Source organism: Chionomys nivalis, chromosome 7, assembly GCF_950005125.1.
Source record: "Chionomys nivalis chromosome 7, mChiNiv1.1, whole genome shotgun sequence".
NCBI classification, from domain to species: domain Eukaryota; kingdom Metazoa; phylum Chordata; class Mammalia; order Rodentia; family Cricetidae; genus Chionomys; species Chionomys nivalis.
Window position 1 is genome coordinate 60,097,672 of NC_080092.1, and position 11,237 is coordinate 60,108,908.

Below are 11,237 nucleotides of genomic sequence, written 5' to 3' on the forward strand. Positions count from 1 at the left end.
ACCCACGACCTATGGAAGAGCTGTCAGTACCCTTAACCGCTGAACCATCTCTCTCCAGACCCTGGAAGAAACATTTCTTCAGAAAAACTAACAATATTTAATTTTTGCTTTTTCAGACTTCCCTTTCCAAAAGAGTCTCAGCATGGGATTCAGGCTGGGCCAACAGAGGGACCTGTATCACACTGAGTGGGACATGGGGGCTTTCACAAATATTCCCTGGGAAGGAGATATTTACATACAGAGCAGGCAAGTTGGCTGGAGCACACACACACAGGTTTCGTTGCAGATGAGCTCCCACAGGGCCTTTGCTGTCCCTGACTTTGAACCCCACTCAGACTTCATGAGGGTCTGTGAGCTGTCTGTTTACCCTTGAGTACATTGCTTGCTGAATTCACACTCTGTGTCTATGGCTTGAAACTCGGAACCAGGACGGGTCTGCTGCCACTGAGTCACTGGCTTGGTTCTCGGAGGTCCGCACTGGGAATAAGTTGATGCCAATAGGTCGAAGCATTTGTGAGAAGGCTCAGGTGCTCATGGCTATTGCAGGCTGCTCCTCTGGGCTTGGGAAGGTGACATGAGATATGCGAGCCCCGAGAAGAATGTGCTTTAGTCTTTGCTTCAAACCCACCCCAGCACCTGTGGGTTTGGCCAGGTCACTCCCTCCCCCCAGAGCTCAGTTGTCACCTGGTCTAGGAGACTCGAGGTCTGAAGAAGCCACAGTTTCCACACCATCGATGCTTCTAGCCGGAATCTCTGCTCATTGCTCCAGGTTAATGGAGTGTGTTGTTTGTCTTTCCAATAACAATGGGACTATAATTCAAGCAAGACGGCTTGATGGTCTGTTCATTTTATTGCACTTGTCAGGCTGGATTTCCAAGCATAGTCTCAGATGTGTTCTGGCTTCAAAAGTCCAGGAACCAGAACTCTGCATTAGAAGGAACGGTGTGTTTGCAGAGGGCCTGACCTTTGGGAAGGATTCTCCTTAGGGTCGACTTGCTCTTTACTCATGCTTCTGGGGTGAAGCAGCTAACTGTGGATTGGGACTTACTCGCTAGCTATCCTCTGTGCACATCATATCACACACACACATGCACGCACACACACATACACACACACACACACATAAATAGAAATTTTAAAAACTGACAAGCAGGATCTCCTGTGACCCAGGCTGGCTTTAAACTTGCTATGACCTCAAGGTTGGCCTTGAACTCTTGATCCTTCTGTGTCTTTCTCATACAAGCTGGGATAATACCAATGCCTAGAATTTCTTCAATAGAAAAGAAGAAACGAGCTTTATAGTGAGTGATATAGCTATGAGTTTATCCAATTCTGTATTTGGGAACATTCTGATTTCTCCATCTGGGTTGGAGAAGCCACCTCACTTCTCTCTAATCTGGGAAGACCTCTAGGAGGAGGCAACTTCTGGCAAATGAGAAGGGTACTAAGGGAGAGCTACTATAAGCAAAGGGAGCAAATGAATGAAGGTGTCAGAGGCCAGCGTGTAAGAGGGGAGAGGGCTTGTTAGGGGGGTGGTCAGGTCATTTACAGTACTCTGGTGACTTGGCTGGATTTGGAACTGTTGGGAGGATTTTCGGCTTTGAGTGGACTGATCCTTTGTGTAAGTGATCCACACCTGACAACATGGGGGCTCTGCTGAGGTGGGACTCGCTGACCTACAGGCTGCTGATGTTAATAAGGTGGATGGAATGGTTTAGGACTTCGGTTACAAGGTCAAGTATGTCTGAAGAGAACCTGGGCTTCTGCAGATTCAAGGAACATTAGAAAGCCAGTCCTGAATGTCAGATTTTTTTTTTTTAGACAGGGTTTCTCTGTGTAGCTTTGGAACCCATCCTAGAAATTGCTCTATAGACCAAGCTGGCCTCCAACTCACAGAGATCCACTTGCCTCTGCCTCCCGAGTGCTGGGATTAAAGGCTTGCACCACCACCACCTGGCAGAATTTTTTAATAACAATAAATTCCCAGGCTACATTGGCTTGTTGGTTGCTCTTTGCCAAGAAGTCCCACTTTCTATTGAAAGCGAGCCATTGGCACACACAGGTTCTTTTATTCTGATCCTAATTGCATTACTCTCGGATCACACATTTGCACATTACACCTATAACACAATAACTATAAATATATATACATGTGACTTTCAGAGTGGTCACAACAGGTAGGTGTGGTGGTACACACCTTTAATCCTAGTGCTGGAGAGGCAGGGACAGGCACATCTCTGTGAGTTTGAGACTACTCTGGTCTACATAGTAAGTTTTAGGCCAGCCTGGGCTACATAATAAGACCCAGTTTAAAAACAAACAAAAAACCCAAAACCTGAAGGCCATGGCAGAGTTCAGGACTTCAAAAGGCCTTATTGCCCACAGAGACAGTGGGCGCATCCAGATGCAGTCTCCGCAGTGGTTAGCTTAGATGGGAATAGTCCAGGGGAGGGATTTTTGGAGGCACCAGCACAGAGCCAAGCTGTAGGGTGACAAGTTTGCACTGAGCTTCCTGGTTGAGCCAGGCTGAGGAGATGAGGTGAGGAGCCACGAAAGCCATGAGGACAAGGAAGAGAACTGGTTCCAGATGGACAAACTGATGGGGGACAAAGTGATAAATAGGACATATTGCTAGAGGGGACCACGCTGGGCTGAAGACCCTGGGATAGTTGGAAGTTCTCTGCCTGCCAGTTCCTTGATACACATGTGAGATGACTTGATGACAAGTGAGCTGGGCTGTGGCCATAATGTCCTCCTCCTCATGGAGCCTAGATGAGGGTGCTGTACCCTTTGTTGGTCTTTTATGTTTGGTAAGCTCTCTGGCCTGGTTTTTCCTGTAAGATTTTAATGTGCTCATACAGGTCCAATTTATTGTGGTACGTTTATAGGATGGTGTGTCATTTCTCCTTCTAGGAACAAGTTATTTGCTAGTCTGCCTCGTGTTTGCTGAGCAGGTGGTAATGTCCATGTGCACAATGGTACAGACCATCCTGCTCTGTAATGAAGTCAAATGCTGCTTGTAGAATGGAGACACCCAGGGGTGTTGACAGAGGTTTCTGTCCCGCCCGGTCTTGCAGCTGTTTAGTCCCAAAGGAACACAGAGAGACCTACTTTTATTACAGACTGGTTGGCCTATTAGCTCAGACTTTCTTACTTACTCTTACATTGTACATTAACCCATTATTCTTGTCTGTGTTACCACGTAGCTTGGTACCTTTTATCAGTAAGGCATTCTCATCTTCCTTTGTGTCTGGGTGATGACTGCAGACTGATCCTTACCTCATCCCAGAATTCTCATTGATGGCAGAAGGTACAAAATAATCCCACACTAGTTCAGAATTACATATAATAAAGGGTTATTTACTTAGGGGAGACTCACAGATCACTGTCCTACATCACAGTCTTCTGTGTGAACAGGGAACAGGAACAGAGTCTAGCAGCTGGAAATGAGAGCTGGAAGCAAGAGAGTGAGCGCAAGCTTTACAGTTGCATTTATAGTATAAGATACCACGCCCAAGTAGGCTGGTTATCTTAAAGGCTATTGGCTGAAGGAGCTCCAGGAGCACCTCCCCCTTTTGTTTAAATAAGAGAGTTCCAAACCCAACACAAAACTATGTACACTAGGAATAGATATCAATATAAAGTTAGAATTACAACCAGCATAAACAATATTAAGCAAGGAACATATCCTAATGTTTTAACAAACATTCTATCCTAAAGAGTCTAAGTCTTGTATTGAAAATGGCTTGCCTAGATCATAAGAGAACAGTAACTATGACTGTCTAATCTTCAACCCCATCAAAGGTCTGAGAAGGGAGATAATATTATTAGAGTAGGCAGGAAGTGCAATCAAGCAGCTTCCAAAATGTGCAGTAGATGACAGAGACAACTGGCTACCTGAGCAATCACTCAAGGTCTCATTTGCAGTGTTAGAGTAACCAACTTTGGCTAGAGTAACTGACAGACCATTTTCAAAGGCAGAAAAATTTTCAAAACCTCCTTACCCTGTCTTGGCAAGATTTGACAGTCTTTTTTCTTGTATCCTGCTTATCCAGTCTGGATGTTGTGCACTTTGTCAGTGGTTGAGGAAGGGGCAGTTCCTTGCCCAAAGGCCAGTTGTGCCAAGAAGAAAACAAACTCCAGGTGGAGTGTCTTTGGTGCTCTCAGGAATATATCAGTGCTGCCAGGAGCAATTGTGTCTCATGTCAACAGAACCCTAAGTTATTTAAATGCCATGTTCTACAAATCTTTGAAGTGGTTGAAGATTACCTATCTATGCACAATACAATCTCTATGTATCTAAAGAACCTAATTAGTCTGACTAAAAATATAACAAACATGAATGACTATTGACCTATAATACCTAATACCTATATAACTTAAAGATTAAGACTTCATATCAGAATATTAAACAATTTTTAAACAACTGTGCAGTAAAGGAAGATAATGCCCTCAAAATGTAAACAATGTATAAATATCTTGTCCAGAAGTAGAAATATATAATGCAATATGATAAATATATTCTAAAATTGTATCAATATACAAAATATCTTAAATAGAGGTAGAAACATGCATGCATACAATATGACAAAATAAATTTGCGTAGGTATACAAATATTGTAAACAGAAATAGTAGCATATTCATTATAACAAATGTAATTTTTTTTTTTAAAGGCTGGTCAAGTGAAGCAGTGGGAGTGGAGAAGGAACAAAGAAATCTGTAACTGGTTGTGATCAATTAGTTGTAAACACCACTACTCTCGGACCAACCAACAAATATAATTTTAACTTGTATCAATATACAAAAATCTATACCAATATAAATTGTCCATAAATAATAGCTCACAAGTATTCACTCTATTACTCACTATTATTATTATTAGTGTGAATGAGTTTACACTAAATTACTTATTATCCTATTATCCCGTTCAGATTTCTCTCTTTTTTTGAGATCTCTGGGTCTACATAATTTCCACCCCAACCCCCAACCCTATACGAGTAATAATCAAGCCCACAATGGTATCCTTAACCCAGAGGAAAAACTTTGTTGGGAGAGGGAATGTTGTCTTCTAGAGTTGCTTCCAGCTGTCATGGTGACACTGTTTTGTCTATGGGATCATGTAAAAGTATCATGATGGTTAAGTTTTAATATTACTGTTTTGTATAATTGCAAATGGTCTTTGAGTAGTCTATAGGGTCTTTTTTTTTTCTTTTTATCTTTTTCTTTTCTTTCCTTTTTCTTTCTTTCTTTTTTTAAGTTCTCATTTGGATTTCTGGCCAGAATGTCATGAGAAGGTGCACCATTCCTGCAGCTGGTACCCCAAAACAGGTCTCATAGTAGCATCATGATGTCATATCAGCCAGGTGGAGTCATTGTTGTGGGGCCCCATCTTCTTCCTGGAATCTTCAAAGATTACTACAGGAAAATTTACTGTTCATTGTTGAAAACTTAAACATTATTCTGATAGACATATATTCAATGAAAGATACAATATATACAAAATGGGCATGGAGAAAAGCAAAATATTTCCTTAAAATCTATCTTCTTTCTATCACATACCAGATGGCTCCTGACATGAGACAGAAATTCTGAATTTTTTTAACAACATGCTTGTTGTTAAACGAAGGATAGGGCATTGTCCAACTCCAAAGTCAGCTCTTATTTTTAATTAGAGATGTTTACATGTCCAGATAATCTAATTTTACCATATAGATGATACAGCATCATAAGTCAGATTTCTCTCTGCTTATTGATTCTTTCTGGATAACTATCTTTTCATCTTTAGGCATCTAGATGTCCAAGGTCTCTCAACTCTTTGAAGATGAATAGTTTCCTGCAAAGACAAGACCAGAACCCTGCCCCAACCCTTATGAGGTTCTCTTACCACTTTATGGTTGTCACCTGTCTGATGTCACACCTCCTACATGTACCAGAAGGCTGTGTTCTCCTATTCTTGCCATTCCTAGAGGAGACATTATTCCTAGGAATTCCTTGTCTACAGTCCCTTCTTAGATGTCCTAGTCTTCCACAATTAAAACATTTGGCATTTTGGTGTCTCCTCACACCATTGGAAATTGCTTCTCCTACCCAAGCTTCAGTACTATAGTAAAATGTTTCAACATCCATTGTATGCAAGATCCATTCATCTATGGGTGCTGATCTAACCTTTAAAGGCCCAAGAATCTTCTTAACTTCTAAGTTAGCATTTTCAAAAGCCAAGGACTCAATTAGTACATGTCCAGCTTCATGGTGTGTCACTCCTACTTGTACAGCTTTAGTTAATCTTTGTAAGAAGTCACTAAAGGATTCTCTCTGGCCCTGTTATATATGACTCGGTCTTTTTTCCTGATTCCTGAATCCTGTCCTAAGCATTTAAAGCTGCTGTGCTACATAGGGACAGGTGCGTTCATCATAATAAGTCTGTTCCTGAGGATCAGAGTAATGACCCTCACCAAGAATTTGATCTTGGGAAGTCTCAAATCCTTTTGCTTTCTCCTGTTGCTCTAAAATTTTTGCCTCTTCTCTCCAATAACACTTCCAAAGCTGCTGAGGTCCATTTTCTAGGACTGCTGAGATTAATTCAATCCAATCGTGTGGGGTAATCTTAGTGCTTGAAGCCCACATTTTCATCATTTCCCTGACAAATGGTGAACATAGCCCATAAGAAACTATTGCTAGTTTTATTTCTTTTAGATCGCTCACACGTTTTGGTTCCCAAGTATATTCTTTGATTGACTACTTTAGGGTACTTTGTGCCAGATGGTCTTTTCAAAGAAATCGTCAGTTGAAATATGCAGTTGAAACTCTGTGTAAGTCATCCCAGGGTCTGGCATGTACTGATGAGGTTAAATCCTGTCCTTGTACCTTCTGTCCCTGCTCATCAATTTCAATAGATTCCTCAATCTTTTTGATTCCTTTTACTACTGCCTTTTTTAAAATCTGGAGAGATGGTTCAGCAATTAAGAGGTCTGGAGGTTAATTCCCAGCAACCGTTGGTGGCTCACAACCATCTGTAATGAGATCTGGTGCCCTCTTCTGGCCTGCAGGCAAGCATGCAGGCAGAACACAATATACATAGTAGATAAATATCAACTCAGCTTCACACTGACTGAGTGTGAAGTTAATGAATCCATTTGGAGTGTATGTGTGCCAGCACACAGTGGTGCAATTGTGAGAGATGGTTCTTGCCTGCCCCCTGGTGGGATCTGGGGACAGTACTCAGGCCAGGCTTGCCTGCTGGAATGCGTCTAAGATCCAGGGGAACTCTTTTGTTTGCATTGAAGCTAAGGGCTCTGATTGGAGGTTCCCTACTTTCATAAGGAAACTCGACCTCTATGGATGACAGTCTAGAGCTGTGCCTCTATCCCTGCCTGCTCCTGACACTCTTCCGCCTCTTGCCCATTTCTGAAACCCTTCCAGTCAGGGCTCCACAACCTGAGTCAGAAGGGAAGGTCCCTCCTCAACCCCACCCAAATCCCTGTGACTTCCCTCATCCAAAGGAGATCTGCCCCCTCACCCCAAGAATTAGCCCTGGGGCTGGGGCTTGAGGGAGGAGATGAAGGAGCCATCTACGCCCACCTCCTGTCAGCGCCATGGTAGGGTTGGCAGAGCAAAGCTTCACCTCCCCGGTGAAGTGAGATCCGCTGGCACTGGTATTTGCCATTAGCTAAGTCATGTAGCCTCATGGGTAATGCTCTCCTGGCTCAGCACGGCATAGGGGTGGGAGGTAGGGGGAGGACAGTAGTGGCAGTTGTCTGTGGGAGTCTTCCTGATCACCCCTTCATTTTCCCAACACACTTTGGCTTTGTGCTGGGGCTGGAACCTCATGTGTTGGAGTACATATGCTGCCCCCTCGTTACAACCCCACACTCATCCAAAACAACCTTCCTAAGGGGATCTCCAGGCCAGCCAAGGGTGTGCTGACTAGTCACAGGGGAACAGAGGCACAGCCTCTGGAGCATTCTAGGGAAAGTTATCAATGTTAGAAGAGGGAGGCACGCTGAGATGAATGACTGCTTCGGGTCAGCAAGAAGGGTCCCAGTTGGGACTCCGGTTGGGGGGATGGGCAAAGGTTGTCTGAGCAGGTCTTGGAATCCCCCTCTCACACACACACATACACATCAACCCAAACGGGACATTTATTCTGGTTGAGTAAAGCAAGGAGACAAGGCTGAAATTCCTGGGTTAAAGTATAAAGCATTTCCAGTCCTCCTTCCCCAGAGCCTGCCTTGTCTCTCCACTCATGTGGGAAGGAGGAGCGAGGCTGGCCAGTCTTCTAGAACCTCCCACATTGTGTGCTTAGGTCCCTGGAACAGTAATGAGTGTGGGGGCAGCTTCACCCCAGGCCCGGCATCTGAACCCTGCAGTCCGTCCACAGTCCAGTGAATTGCTCACTCAGTACCCGATTAACAGAACTGAGACGGGGACTTCATTCTAGTGGAGCAGACAAGGATATCTTACCAAGGGAGGGGTAGGAACCTGAGAAGGAATGGGAGAGAGAGCTGTGAGCTCTCACAGGGAGGAACTCAAGAATGGGGTTAACAGTGTGCAGAGCCTTGCACACAGACAGATTTATGAACAGAGCCTGGTATCTGGGGAAACTGAATTCAACATGCACCAGCATGCATGTATGCCTGCACACACATACACACGCGCACACACAGGCACACATGCAGGCACATGCACACACACATACACACGCACACACATGCACACACAAACATGTGTGCACACACATGCACACACGCAAACACACATCCACACGCGCGCGTGCGCGCACACACACACACTAATCACATTGGTAGCCACAAGTGCTACGTCTGGAGAAAGTTGGCACCATTTATTAGCGGGCACAGTTAATGCTATTTATTGTCCAGTTCTTAGATGCAGAGCTTGCTGCTCTGCACACCAGGCCGCTGGTCCTGGTACTCAGAGCCAGGACAGAAGAAAAAGTGTGGCTGGCCTTCCGGAAGACACTTGTGCAGCAGGAATTAGGCCTTTAAAGGGAAGCAGGAAGTTTCTTTTTGAATCAACTCTTCCTTCCACTTTTTTGCCACTGGAGTAGCGGTCAGTTGAAGGGAAAGAAGTGTCTGTTTTACTTTATTTTTTTTTTTTCTAGACTTTTGAAGGCTTTTAGGTTATGTGGATTATGTAGTCCAGGCCAACTCAGTGATGATCCTTGTGCCTCAGCATCCCTGCTAAGATTCCAGGGATGATCCTCCTGCCTCAGCATCCCTGCTAAGATTCCAGGGATGATCCTCCTGCCTCAGCATCCCTGCTAAGATTCCAGGGACGATCCTCCTGCCTCAGCATCCCTGCTAAGATTCCAGGGATATGCTACCACACTCAGCTGCCATCTTTTTCACCTTAGACTTTGTGTGTGTGTCTTGGGAGGTCCCTAAGAAACAGACTGTGGCAGGTCTTATCTCTGCCCTGTCCTTGCTGAACTTTCATCCCTCTCAGGCCTAGAGATGGATGCCACCTCAGAAGCAGGTGTCCGGGTCACTCACTGCCTCTCTGGCTAACAGTGTACACATTTCTTTTTGGAAGCCCAGCATGACGCAGCTTCTTTCTCCTGCAGGCTAGATGAATGTGCTCATTTTGCTCTCCTCACAACCTTGGCCACCCTGTCTGGTAGAGCACAAACCTCATCCTGGAGGAGCGTGTCACAGCAGGGGACAGATGTAGCAGTGACTGTCAAGTTGACATAAACCTAGCCAGTACAAGTGGCTAGACAAAGCATACTCAGAGGTCAAAGGTGAATCCCTGAGATGAAGAACAGTCTTCCAGGGAGCAGGTAACTCAGAACAAGGTCAGTCACCGAGTGAGGCTGGACCACCAGCAGGCCTCTCAGCCAGGTCAGGGAACTGTCACCTGCAAAGGCTGGGGAAGCAGCAGAAGCATGGAATCTAGTCTAGAACATCCCCTTTAAATGCATTAGAAAAAAAGGTTAAAAAAAAAAAACAGGTAGTGGTGGCACACACCTTTAATCCAAGCACTAGGGCAGAGACAGGTAGATTTCGGTGAGTTCAAGGCCAGCCTGGTCTACAGAGTAAGTTCCAGGACAGTCAGAGATACACAGAGAAACCGAGTCTTGAAAAACCAAAAAGAAAAGGAGCTTGGTGGCTGGTACATTAGTACAAAGCTTAATCTCAGCACATGGGAGGCAGAAACAGGAGAGTTGCTGAGAATTCAAGGCCAGCTTGGACTGCACAGTGAGACCCTGACCCAGAAAGAGAACAAGAGGCACGGTGATCCTCATCCCAGTGTTCAGAAGAACCTCAATCCTTCACAGGAGAATACACCTGGAGTGGAAGCATCTCAGAAAGGGGGCTTCTCTTTTTGTGAGACGGTTGCCTCAGAACCCAAGCTGAACTAGCAACGTGTTGGGCTGGCCAACACTTAAGTCAAATTGTGGCTGCGTCACGCCCACTGGTGGGAACTCTGATGAGATTAGCACAAAACAGAGATGAAAGGGAACAGTCCAAGAAAACGGGTCTTTTCTGTGACTTTGAGACTATTCTGGTCTACATAGCAAGTTCCAGAATAGTCAAGACTACAGAGAGAGGTCCTGTCTACTAAACAAGCAAACAACCAAAAGTCCCTTTCTATACCCGTTTCACTAAAAACGTCCATCTCTTTAGCCAGCAAGATGGCTCAGCAAGAGCGGGTGCTTGCTGCCAAGCCTGATGACCTAAGCTGATTCTCAGAACCCACGTGATGGAAGGCGAGAATCAATTCTCACAAGAGGACAAGTTGCCCTCTGACTTTTTTTTTTTTGGTTTTTCGAGACAGGGTTTCTCTGTGGTTTTGGAGCCTGTCCTGGAACTAGCTCTTGTAGACCAGGCTGGTCTCGAACTCACAGAGATCCGCCTGCCTCTGCCTCCCGAGTGCTGGGATTAAAGGCGTGCGCCACCGCCGCCCGGCTGCCCTCTGACTTTTAACACACACATAGTAACACCAACAAATGCATGTGTGCACAAACGCATACACCCAAATAAATGATATATGTTAAAATAACATTTACGATAAATCCAGGATTGATGGATGGCCCATACCTCTAATTCTTCCCCTCTGTTGAGACAGGGGGATTGCTATAAGTTCTGGGTGGGCTTCATAGTAAGTTCCAGGACAGTCTGAGCTATACTGTGAGACCCTACCTCAAAACAAAGATAAAACACACACACAAACACACACACACGAGACAAGAACTAACCATAAGAGCAGCAGAGCCCAG